Genomic DNA, 13,732 nt, shown 5'->3' with positions numbered 1-13,732 from the left:
CCGTACATATTTATATCATTCTTCTCTTTCCTGGTGATTCCCTTTTACTTTTGACTCTCTCTCTCCCAGGGTAACTTGGGAATTTTTTTTTGGCTGGTGCAGCATAAGCCTCGGGCTTCCTTGCACCATATAGCTAATAATAATAATAATAATAATAATAATAATGATGATATAATTATTATAATATGAGTTATAATCTATGAATAAAGTTTATATGGATTACAGCTCACCTTGTGGTTTATCACAGATCACCACTCTTATTCATGAATAATGTTCATGGATTAGTGATGTTAATTTGTCCGACATTGGATTATTTAATAAATAGAAATGCATTTTGTGATTTGGCCTAATTATTAATTACTCAGCATTTTTTTTATATATATCTTCATTACGTCTTGGCTGTTTACTGAATATTTAGAGAAAGTATGCCAAGACTTTTTTCATGTTCCTTAATGCTATCATACTAAGATATGCTAGATATCCATTCTTCACTGAAACATGGAAGAATTTTAAGCTTGCCTCCTGTGGGAAGCTCCATACTTTTTGGAGGTGACTGGGCATCCACAGGCAATGTGTGAGCATTGCATCACTGGTTTAGAGTTACTTCAATTATCATTGATTATTAAAGTATTCACTTTGATGAAGAAAGAAAAGAAATAACTGGAAGAAGACTTATCATCTAAATTGTTATAAGAAGCCACACACTACCCATTTAAAAATAAGTCACATATTTTGGTGTAGCAACAGTACTAACACATGACCCTAGTCTGTGGATTAAAAAATACTGCATATTTTGAGTAATTATAAAGGAAGTTACAGTCAGAAACACTGTAGTGATCAGTAGTCTTTAGGTAAACATATTTATAAAAATGAATACAGAAACAAAAATGGTAGTTACATTTTAATTCTGCCAAATGTAAAGTTCTACATTTGGGAAATAATAACCAGAGAATAATTAATACACTAGGTGGGGAAGTGGAGCTTAAAAATGTAAAAAGGGACTTGGATGTTTCAATGCAATCACACATGAAGTTAAGCAGGTGGCCAGAAGTTGCAGTGTCTTATCACTGATTTACCATACCTTTGTATTTAAGGAGGAGGTTACAGTACAATTTATACAAGTCAGTGGTGAGACTACATTTGGAATACTGTGTTCAGGTTTGGAGACTGCATTTAAGGAAAAATATCAAGCTTCCTGAAAGTGTAAAATGATGGAATAAACATCCACGTGAAGAGAGAATACAAAGGCGTGGATTACAGACCTTGAAAACTAGGCATCTTGGGGAGGGGAGGATCTGATTGAGGTGTATAAGGCACCAATAGGGACAAAAAAACAAACAAACAGAAGAATTTTCACACTGATATAGGATATGGACACAGATGCTTAAATGCATTTATTTTAATTGATAAATTTCAGGGAAGACTGAATTGGTACCTTCTTGTGAAGAATATGATGAAGAGGGATAAGGTTTGTATAGATAGTGTTTTTTTTGTTGTTTTTTTTTTTTTTTTTTTTAGCAGAACCTTTACTAATAATATTAAAATTATCTTGTACTCAAATGTAATCATATTTTGAAACTTATTTTCTTTTCTTTTCCTTACTGACAGTTAACCCCATGTTTGGCTCATTATACATATCCACTAGACAAAATATTTGTCCTACTATCAATCATGGCAGTAAAAATCTATTGCATTAATCTGCTTATATTCATTTTTTTAGGTCCATTCACATGGCATAAAGCACCTATTGGTTTCATCTTGTATATCCATCCATCCATATCAAACAACTCAACCCCCATGTATTTTCATGAAGTTTTATATTTCACTATTTTAGAAACATCTATCAAGCCATCTCAAATTTCATTAATTTCATTAATATCAGACAAATAAAAATTCAGCAAGTTCTTTTTTTCATACATATCACATAGACTATCCATCTACTGATATTATAATTGAAGCACTGGATATGTTTTCTTTGGTGCTCAGCATGCTGACTGAAGGAATGAATGGGCAGTATTGTAGGTGTGCAGAAAAGAGTTGTTTTCAGTTTGCACTATTTTTGATGAGCTTTATTTTTATCAGTTTACTATATAGATAATTCGTGAATTATTACTGTTTATTATATTAATCGCAGGAGAAATGTGAAATATTTGTTATCTTTCAAATGTTATCCCAATCCAGGAGAAAATAAGTAAGGCTATATTACAAAAATGTCGACTGTATACCACAATATGAGGTATGTGTTACCATTTGTTTATTTTATTAAATCATAGCAGATCCATGAAATATGTGTTGCATTTCAGTTTTTATTAAAAATCTAGGGGGAAATAAGTAGAGTATTATAAAACCTTGAGTGAATATTATGTTTTGAGATATGTGCAGCAGTGTGAAAACAATTACTTTTATATATTATTATATATTTTTTTTATTTATAACTAATTAAATTATTAGTTAAATCAAATGATAATTAGTTATTTAATTTTCCTATCTATTAATCACAGAAAAAGAGCAATTAATTCAAAAAAAAAATCTAATGCACCTGAAAAGCAACACACTGTGTATATTACTTCGCTTGTTTATATCTGTAGTGTATACTGAACTGTATTGTAGCCCCCTTTCAGTGAATGAATCCATAAGTGATACTCTGGTATGGCACCATTATTCATTCTTATTCCTTTACTTATGCATTTCACAGCAAATTTTCCTTCTTGATAATTGTCATGACATGATTCTTGTTTCAAATCAAATTCAGTATTAGCTACTTTTTTTTTTTTTTTAATTCAAGAAATTCAAAACCTATGTATAAATATAGTGCAAATGCATCAAGAATACATAGCTATATCTGAATAAATCAGATTATTAATAAAACGGCATCGTTTTAAGTTATATCTCATATTGTGAATACCTTCACAACGAGTTGCCATGATATTGCACTACTTCGAATAAATAAGTAACGCTTCACCTAAGGAGAAGACTAATGTTACTTATTCTCAGATGGATACCACCACCCAGACGGCACCGTTTCAGGGCTATTTGGCCCTTCTTCGGTGGGTGGGTAGGTACCCGAGTGATGCAATGATGGCAAAACAGTTATGAAGTATAACTCCACAATATGAGAGATGCCTGATGGTGTATCATGTATTTAGACTCAAGCATTTAGGGCATAAGCCTCAAGCTATGAAGGAGTCTAGACTATGTATAAATATAGTGCAAATGCATCAAGAATACATAGCTATATCTGAATAAATCAGATTATTAATAAAACGGCATCGTTTTAAGTTATATCTCATATTGTGAATACCTTCACAACGAGTTGCCATGATATTGCACTACTTCGAATAAGTAACGCTTCACCTAAGGAGTGCCGTCTGGGTGGTGGTATCCATCTGAGAATAAGTAACATTAGTCTTCTCCTTAGGTGAAGCGTTACTTATTCGAAGTAGTGCAATATCATGGCAACTCGTTGTGAAGGTATTCACAATATGAGATATAACTTAAAACGATGCCGTTTTATTAATAATCTGATTTATTCAGATATAGCTATGTATTCTTGATGCATTTGCACTATATTTATACATAGTCTAGACTCCTTCATAGCTTGAGGCTTATGCCCTAAATGCTTGAGTCTAAATACATGATACACCATCAGGCATCTCTCATATTGTGGAGTTATACTTCATAACTGTTTTGCCATCATTGCATCACTCGGGTACCTACCCACCCACCGAAGAAGGGCCAAATAGCCCTGAAACGGTGCCGTCTGGGTGGTGGTATCCATCTGAGAATAAGTAACATTAGTCTTCTCCTTAGGTGAAGCGTTACTTATTCGAAGTAGTGCAATATCATGGCAACTCGTTGTGAAGGTATTCACAATATGAGATATAACTTAAAACGATGCCGTTTTATTAATAATCTGATTTATTCAGATATAGCTATGTATTCTTGATGCATTTGCACTATATTTATACATAGTCTAGACTCCTTCATAGCTTGAGGCTTATGCCCTAAATGCTTGAGTCGAAATTCAAAACCATAAGAAATGTACACCATGTTATTTTAATGGATTGATTTTTCAGTGGTTTGTATCTCATAAGACATTTTATTCAAGGTTCTTGCTGTGAGAATTACTGTTACCGAAAGAAACACTACGGAAAGTGTAATGAAGGTTTAAGCATTTATCATATGAATAAATATGGTATGTGTGATAAATTTAGTACGCGATCAGAGACAGAAAAAATACAATACAGTATTATGATTTGACTCATATTTACAGACTTGGATATGTTGCTGGGAAGGGAGAATTAGGTTGTTTAAACTAACTGCAGAGGAAATTAAGGCCCTGAGGCATCATCATTTCTGTGATTATATAGACTAGAGTTTGCATATATGTATTGATGGTTTAAGTTTTTGAGAGAGGAAAAACTCTAAACTTCCACCTGACACTAGCTTTCCTATTTTCAATGGGAATCGAGCTGCAAACCTTTTCCAAACAGGTAATGAGTGACTGGAATAGGAAAAGAGAAATAGCGGCATATGAAATATGTTTTAAAATAATTTAAAAGAAAAAAATGTTTAGACTCAAGCGTTTAGGGCATAAGCCTCAAGCTATGAAGGAGTCTAGACTATGTATAAATATAGTGCAAATGCATCAGAAATACATAGCTATATCTGAATAAATCAGAATATTGGTAAAACGGCATCGTTTTAAGTTATATCTCATGTTGTGAATACCTTCACAACGAGTTGCCATGATATTGCACTACTTCGAATAAGTAACGCTTCACCTAAGGAGAAGACTAATGTTACTTATTCTCAGATGGATACCACCACCCAGACGGCACCGTTTCAGAGCTATTTGGCCCTTCTTCGGTGGGTGGGTAGGTACCCGAGTGATGCAACGATGGCAAAACAGTTATGAAGTATAACTCCACAATATGAGAGATGCCTGATGGTGTATCATGTATTTAGACTCAAGCATTTAGGGCATAAGCCTCAAGCTATGAAGGAGTCTAGACTATGTATAAATATAGTGCAAATGCATCAGAAATACATAGCTATATCTGAATAAATCAGAATATTGGTAAAACGGCATCGTTTTAAGTTATATCTCATATTGTGAATACCTTCACAACGAGTTGCCATGATATTGCACTACTTCGAATAAGTAACGCTTCACCTAAGGAGAAGACTAATGTTACTTATTCTCAGATGGATACCACCACCCAGACGGCACCGTTTCAGAGCTATTTGGCCCTTCTTCGGTGGGTGGGTAGGTACCCGAGTGATGCAACGATGGCAAAACAGTTATGAAGTATAACTCCACAATATGAGAGATGCCTGATGGTGTATCATGTATTTAGACTCAAGCGTTTAGGGCATAAGCCTCAAGCTATGAAGGAGTCTAGACTATGTATAAATATAGTGCAAATGCATCAGAAATATTGCATCACTCGGGTACCTACCCACCCACCGAAGAAGGGCCAAATAGCTCTGAAACGGTGCCGTCTGGGTGGTGGTATCCATCTGAGAATAAGTAACATTAGTCTTCTCCTTAGGTGAAGCGTTACTTATTCGAAGTAGTGCAATATCATGGCAACTCGTTGTGAAGGTATTCACAATATGAGATATAACTTAAAACGATGCCGTTTTACCAATATTCTGATTTATTCAGATATAGCTATGTATTTCTGATGCATTTGCACTATATTTATACATAGTCTAGACTCCTTCATAGCTTGAGGCTTATGCCCTAAACGCTTGAGTCTAAATACATGATACACCATCAGGCATCTCTCATATTGTGGAGTTATACTTCATAACTGTTTTGCCATCGTTGCATCACTCGGGTACCTACCCACCCACCGAAGAAGGGCCAAATAGCTCTGAAACGGTGCCGTCTGGGTGGTGGTATCCATCTGAGAATAAGTAACATTAGTCTTCTCCTTAGGTGAAGCGTTACTTATTCGAAGTAGTGCAATATCATGGCAACTCGTTGTGAAGGTATTCACAATATGAGATATAACTTAAAACGATGCCGTTTTACCAATATTCTGATTTATTCAGATATAGCTATGTATTTCTGATGCATTTGCACTATATTTATACATAGTCAAGAAAAAAATGTATACGATTGATTATGTACAAAAGACTGCATATTTCATAATTCACAATTATATTAATATATTATTATGAACTTCTCATAATTATTCCCATATAGTGACAAAAAAAGTATCATGGTTTCTTATATCTGAAATCAGAAATTTTTTGAGGCTATTTACAATAGATCCTCACCAATTTGGATTAGAGAGAGAAAAGGGTAGTTCAGATTACAGAATATAATTAAATGTAAATATTTTCAATTTGTAGTTTATAAAAAGAAGCAAATTTATTCACAATCCAGCATCATATGCCAGTTTATATGGTACCAGGACATATGAGAAACTGAAAAAATAAAATTTTATGAAAAATGCTTATACAGGCAGTTCTCACTTTATGAGTTCCCGGGTTTACGAGTTTTTTTTTTTTTTTTTAAAGTATCAATAAAATCAAAAATATGAATATTAATTGTAATTTAAAGGTAGGAAATCAAAGAATATACTTCTGTTTATGTATATTGAGTAGAATTATGGAAATTATTAGTCTTTTTTCAGGGGGCAATTTTCAAGTTAGGCTTAAAATTGGGGTTACTGGGGGATGGGATAAATCTAGGGTTAAACGTTCATAAATACCGTATTTCAAACCATGCGCGTAGCTATACAATCAGTGTACCCAGCTTTACGATATTAATCCATTCCAGAGACACCATCATATCGTGAAAATATTGTAATGTGAACCCAATAACGCATTGTTTTTTGGTAATTCGTTCCATGACCTCGAAAGTTGAAATTTTTGCTATACAGGGTTGTTGTTGTTGTTATTTGGTTTTTAGGAGCATTAGCAACTAAGGCCATATTGCTCCGGGATATGCGGTGGTCATTCCCTGACCTTTCCACATCCTCCGTATTTGGTGGTGACGGGCTCGAACCCGGTCTAATCAAGAAGCATGTGCTACGCACTGTTGCTCCTTCCCACCTGGCTACGGAGGCGCCTGCTATACAGGGTGTTTCAAAAGTGATGGTCAGTTGAAATTTTCGCCATACAGTGTGTTTCAAAAGTGATGGTCAATAATTTAAAGGTGAACTGCGCAGACTACAATATGCAAAAAAAGCGTAGTAAACATGGGTCCTTAAGTGAATAATTTTCAAGATATTGCACATTTCTAGTTGGTATCCACCACTGACAGAGTGAACTGTACAGAGTTGGGATCCACCACTGACTTGTTTATTTAGGTTAGGTTATGCTCATTCTCTCCCTTTCCCCCTCTCTCAATGTTCTGAGACGTAGCAGGCATACTAGTATTTGTCAAAGGATAGTCAATATGGAAAGAGATTACAGCAACGAAGAGTATGCGGACATGCACTTCATGTATGGTAAAGCCAACAGCAGTGCACTTGAGGCTACACGTTTGTACCAAGAAGCATTTCCTCGCCGAACAGGCACACATTCATCAGGGTACATCAATGCCTTAGAGAACATAGAAGATTCGCACATGGAGCATGAGCAGGTAAGCCAAGAAGCATAACACTGATGTCTCAGCAATACAGACTACCCTCCCAGAGTGAACTTCTGCCAGTGGATGCAACAAGTGTGTCCTGAACCCCCAATTTTTAAACAACATTTTGTTCACTGACAAAGCTGGGTTTACTCGTGATGGTATTTTTTAATTTTCATAACTGTCAAGGAAGGTCTGACAAAAATCCTAATGCAATTCACGAATCATGACATCAGCAACGTTTCTTGTTGAATGTCTGGGCAGGACTACTGGGAGACCATCTAATTGGACCACACTTTCTGCCAAACAGGTTGACAGGAGAGCTGTACTTACGGTTCCTGCAGAATGTTCTTTCAAATCTCCTTGATGATGATAATGTTCCACTTCAGCAATGCCAGAACATTAACCCCAGGGGCTCACATCTGGTGAGTATGGGTTTTGCACACCCAGGGTCCTGAGCCAGATATCATCATTCTTCTCTTTCTTGGTGATTTCTTTCTCTCTCTCTCTCTCTCTCTCTCTCTCTCTCAGGGTAACTCAGAATTTTTTTTTTTTTTTTGGCTAGTGCAGCATAAGCCTCAGACTTCCTTGCACCATATGGTTAATAATAATAATAATAATAATAATAATAATGTGGTTTATGCATGATGGTTCACCGGCACATTTTGCTCGAGTTGTGACTCGGTATCTAACTAGAAGGTATGGTCAATAGTGGATAGGTTGAGGTGGGCCTAATGTGCCTCCCAGATCGCCAGACTTAAATCCTATGGATTTTTGTATCTGGGGTCATGTAAAAAGCTTGGTGTACACTTCTGACATTAACACAGTTGAGGAATTGCAGCGTCAGGTTGAAGGAGCCTTTCAGCAAATCAGAAATGACCCAGGAATGCCTGAGAGGATTCGCAACTCAATGCAGAGAAGATTACAAAGCTGCATACGGATGCAAGGACAGCATTTTGAACACCTTTTGTAACATCCTATAACATGTAAATCTGTAAAATCCTGTGATGTTGAAACCAAAAATTAAAAATGTATTATCTTATGTTTAATAAAACCACCCTTAGCAAAGGACTCACAGCTTTTTGCTAAACTAGTGCTCCCATAGTCAGTGGCGGATCTTGACAGAAAATGTGCATTACCTCAAAAATGGTTCATTTGCAGTCCGATCTTCACTGGGACTTTTTTGCTTATTTTAGTTTGTACTTTTCATCTTTATACTGATACACATGAAAATACCGATAGCTGGAATTGTGTGGTTTTTTGCATTATTATGGTGAAATGTGTTTTCCCTTTACTGAAATCGTCAATTGTATAAATCGTATAATTGACCTTTTTTAAACACCCTGTATAGCTCTTTAAAAGGTTGTTTTTATAGTGCAAATTGTATTAGTTACCAATTCAAATCACTAAAATGCACTATACTTCCATCATTATCATATGTTCTGTTATAAGAACCAGTTTTGAATGCCTTTGTGACATTTTTCTAAAGCACATTTCTGGAGGTCATGACCATAAAACAATAAAAGCAATTTGCACTTTCTGGTTTATTGGGCTTTTCTGTTACTGCAAGCAGTTATAAATGGGTAGTAAACTCGATGTTATTGCATTTGCGAAAATACCGAAAGCTGGAATTGTGTGGTTTTTTGTGTTATTATGGTGAAATGTTTCTCCTTTACTTAAATCTTCAATCGTATAAAAAACCAATAAATTTTCAGAATCTTCTCTTCATTCCTTTTTTTTTTTAAAGCTTCGTAAACTTGCTACTCCGCGAAAATAGTGTTAGTTGCAAATTTGTGCATCCCGTTCAAAAATGCTTATGCATCTATTGAAATTTATAAAGAAAATATAAGATTATCTTGGAAACAAATGCCTCTTGAAGCATTTCTGAAGAAGATGACTCCTTGTGCAACAAAACAATGAGTGCCGAGCCAATAATAAGTGATCAACAAGTGTGCATTTAGTCGATGATGACGAATAAACATTCTTTAAAATTTGTAAGTCACAAATAATTTCTTTATTATTATAATTTGCTTGATTTTACAGGCTATGTTTTAATTTCTTTGGATAAATCAATCATTGTTTAAATATAAACTAATTTCATTGTTGAGAACGTAACTCCTATTTTTAACATTATGTCTATGGGATTTAATTCCAGCTTTACGAGTTTTCGCTTTACGAGCATGCGCTCGGAACGAATTAACTTGTAAAGTCGAGAACTACCTGTATTTAAAACAAAAGGATTATAAAGAGTTCAAATCAAATAGAACACAAATAATACTTCTACAAATAAGTTCAATGCTTCTAATTATAAGGTTACACATTTGAGGAACAAAAATCCTGGAGTACCTTATAAGCTAGGGGGGAAAGGAGCCAAATTGATTCAAGATGAAAAGACAGGTGTTACAATTTCTAATATGAAATTTTCCATACAGTGTAAGTATGCAGCCAAGAAGACGGTGTTATGTACATGATTTATAAGACCTTTGCTAGAAGGAAGAAAAATGTCATTATTCCTCTATACAAGATAATGGTTAGACCACATAATGAATATTGTATTCAGGTCTGGAAACTGCAACTGAAAAAAAAGGACAAAACCTGTGGAGAGGGGTCAAAGAAGAGTGATGAGCACAAATTGATGCACATATAGAGAATGGCTTAGATAGTATGGACTGAAAAGTTTGACAAACATCTAAGGAGAGATTTGATTAAGGTATGAGGTGTCAGAGGTTGAGTAAAATGAACGAGGAAGTGTGTTCTTTGTAGGTGAGACTAGAACTAGGGAACACAAATATAAAATCTCAGGAAGTGACAGAAGACTGGATCTTGTGAAGTTCACCTATAGGCAGAAGGTTGTTGAACAGAGGCAGTGAGTCTCGGTAAGTTCAAAGCAGAATTCTCATACCTTGTGGGAATGAGAATAGTATGAATACTATGAATACTGTTTTGTTTTATTATTTATTTTTTGGCTGATGTAGAAAAAAGTCTACTGCTTGGCATCATTTGGTCTTACAATTTTTAAGCAATAAACTATAATTAATGTTAATTGTTAATAAATATAAATTCAATCAGACACATAATAGCTCTCCTCAATCATAATGCCTTTCTTAAAGAAACTGGAAATGTTCTGTTAGTAAAGGTCAGGTTGTATTACATTTTATAGCATTGTTATTCATTTCTCTTAAAGCATAAAAATATATTTTCAATTTCTCATTGGAATTAGCAAATTTAATAAGAGTTTCAAGACATCTTCTGCCTCCGTGTTATTTAACTTTTTCTTCTTTAATACTGGAGACTGTTCTTTTCTCTTGTCAGAATTATTGTCATAAAAGGTAAAAAAAAAGCACTATTCAGTTGTTTCTTCTTCACTACAAATGATCACAGCTGAGTACGACTTTCTGATCATGAGGTTAGTACTGGGTGGTAAGAAAAGGGACCTTGATATTGCCCTTGTTCACTTAATAAAATCTCATTGGGAAGATGCAGGGATATTTAACTAATATAAACATGTCATAATGGTGTCTCTGCATTTCATTTTTTATTTCTTTTGAATGAATTGTGAAACCATTCTAAAGCAAGTTCAGAATTTTCATCAAATCCTGGTTTAGGATATATCCATATTCTGGATAAAAAAATTAGATACAGCAGAATGTTTAAAATTATTCAGAATATCAATTAATTGGAATGAAAATCTACTACTTTTTTTTTTTTTTTTTAAATAGGTTCTCATATTCTAGCACCTTTTGGACTGCATTTTCCAGTTTATTTTTCAATATTTTACAACTATTAAATTATAATAGACTCCTAACTGTCCATGTAGTATTATCTGATTGCAGATTATCCATGCTTGATTTCTCTCTCTCTCTCTCTCTCTCTCTCTCTCTCTCTTTTTTTTTTTTTTTTTTTAATTTTCATTACTTGATGAATTTAAGATTTATGCAACTGCATGATCTTTATATGTTACTACTCTCAACATTGCTACTCTCAACAGAGAGCAGCAATGTAAGCAAAGTTTTCTATACAAAAATTTTCAATCACAAACTTCAGCTATGTTTTTGATGTTTGCTTTTAAATGAAGCAATAAAACTAACAGACTGTGAGGATGTTACTTATTATTAACATTATAGCAATAACAATTAGCCACTAATTGTAATCCAATGTATTATTCCACAACTGAAATTAAATGCTATTAAAGACCCTACTACCACTTGTATTTTATGAGTGGGGAAATTAAAATAATCATGCTTCAACACCCCATGAGTTTATTTATTAACTGAAGTTTATTAACCAATCATGTGGTTAAAATTTTGTCGTATTCATGATGGCTGCAAAATGTAAGCATGTTGTTCTTCAATTTAAAGATAAAATCACAATCACAAAAAGAATTATAAAGGGGATAGCTATGGTAAAACTTGCTAAAGAATTTAATATAGGATTGTTTGCAACTGAAAAAGAATGTTTCTTCAGTTACAAATTTTGTCTGAACACTTGACAGTGGCAGAGGAATCAGGAAAACAATGAAGAATGTAGAAGATACAAAGCTGGACAATGCTGTCTTTATGTGGTTCCTACATAAACAAAGTCCAGACCAACCAATCTGAGGTAATATATTGTGTGAAAAGGACTTAGATTTCAACAAAAGATTAAATTGTCCTGTAGAATTTAAAGCAAGCATTAGGGCGACTTAAAAATTTTTAATCACAAAGTAGCATTAATTGAAGGATATGAAAAATAAAATGTGTATAATGCCAATAAAATGGAGTTACTCTGGAAATCTTTACCTAAAAAGGCTTGGCATTAAGAAAAATCAACAGCACATGGGCACAAAATGAGAAAAGAAAGTATAACAATCATGCCATATGCTAATGTTTTCCAATAGATTGCTGTTACTAATAATCAGAAAATCAAAAACTAGAATGCATCAAAGGAGTGGTACAACTTCCAGTTATACACAAAAATCAACAAAATGAAATTCTTGGATTGATGTGGAAGTTTTCAAGGAATTGTGTGCAACCATTTTTATACTCAAAGTTAAAAAATATCTTAAAGAATTTCTTCCTAGTAAGGAAGAAAAATTGTTGATATTAGACAATACTCCATATCATCTGTGCAAAGATATTTTAAATGAGATGGACAAATGTGTGTTGTGTTTTTACCTCTAACAGCTAATGTTTCCTTTAACCTTTGAATCAAAGAGTAAGACATTCAAATGGCTGTATAGAAATGAACTTTTACGGCATTTACTTCTCAGTAAGGGAGATGAAGAGGGCATAATTTCCTTCTATACACATTTAAATTTGCAAAATTCTTCCTATATGTGTGCAGACATGTGGTCAGTTTCTGCAAATGTTACGCTTAGCTGATCCTCAAGAAAATTATTACCTAAGTTACAGCAAACAAAATATGAAGAATCAGCCATTTCTTCAACACAGATTATGGAAATTCTTGGAATGGTTTCTAGATGTGAAGGCTATGATATGGATGAATGTGAATGACTGGTTTCTTCTGATGTCTAAGAGCCAGTTTATCAAGTTCTGACTGAAGATGATATTGTTACACATTACTGAAGAGAAATGAGAACAAAAAACAAAGGTAGTTGGGTGAGGAAGAAACTAGTCCTAAACACAGTGAAGCATTTTTAGTTTTTGAAACAGAACGACATGGTTGGAAATGCAAGAGTGTGTGATTCAACTAAAGTTCTGTTGTTAAGAGTCCTTCATGATTTAAACACTAAGAAAAGGTTAGGTAGCTCTAAATGAAGAAATATCAATTAACATTTTATGTAATAGAAATTATATATACTATTATTTGTTAAATGTTTCTCATAAAACTATATGTGCTTCTATATATTATGGACTTACAACAGGTACTACATAATTGGGTATCAGTAAATATATAATGTATAGGGAGGTTATAAGGTACTTTTTGACTTTTAAAAATTAAAAACTATAGGTTGTGTTGAAAAATGGTTTTTGCATTGTAATCATTCATGTCTACCATCAGATTATATGCAATGAAATACACAAAAATATATTATATGCAGTAACATTTTTACATTTATTAAAAATGTTAGTCTAATTAATTTAATTATAATTTTGTTATATTAAGTATTTGAAAGTTGCTTAATGAAAACTTTTAGAATAA

The sequence above is a fragment of the Mastigoproctus giganteus genome, chromosome 8 (genome assembly GCF_048544385.1).
Source record: "Mastigoproctus giganteus isolate SK-2022 chromosome 8, ASM4854438v1, whole genome shotgun sequence".
Lineage (NCBI taxonomy): Eukaryota > Metazoa > Arthropoda > Arachnida > Uropygi > Thelyphonidae > Mastigoproctus > Mastigoproctus giganteus.
The sequence above is the reverse complement of the archived record's forward strand: the minus strand, read 5'-3'. Positions refer to the sequence as shown.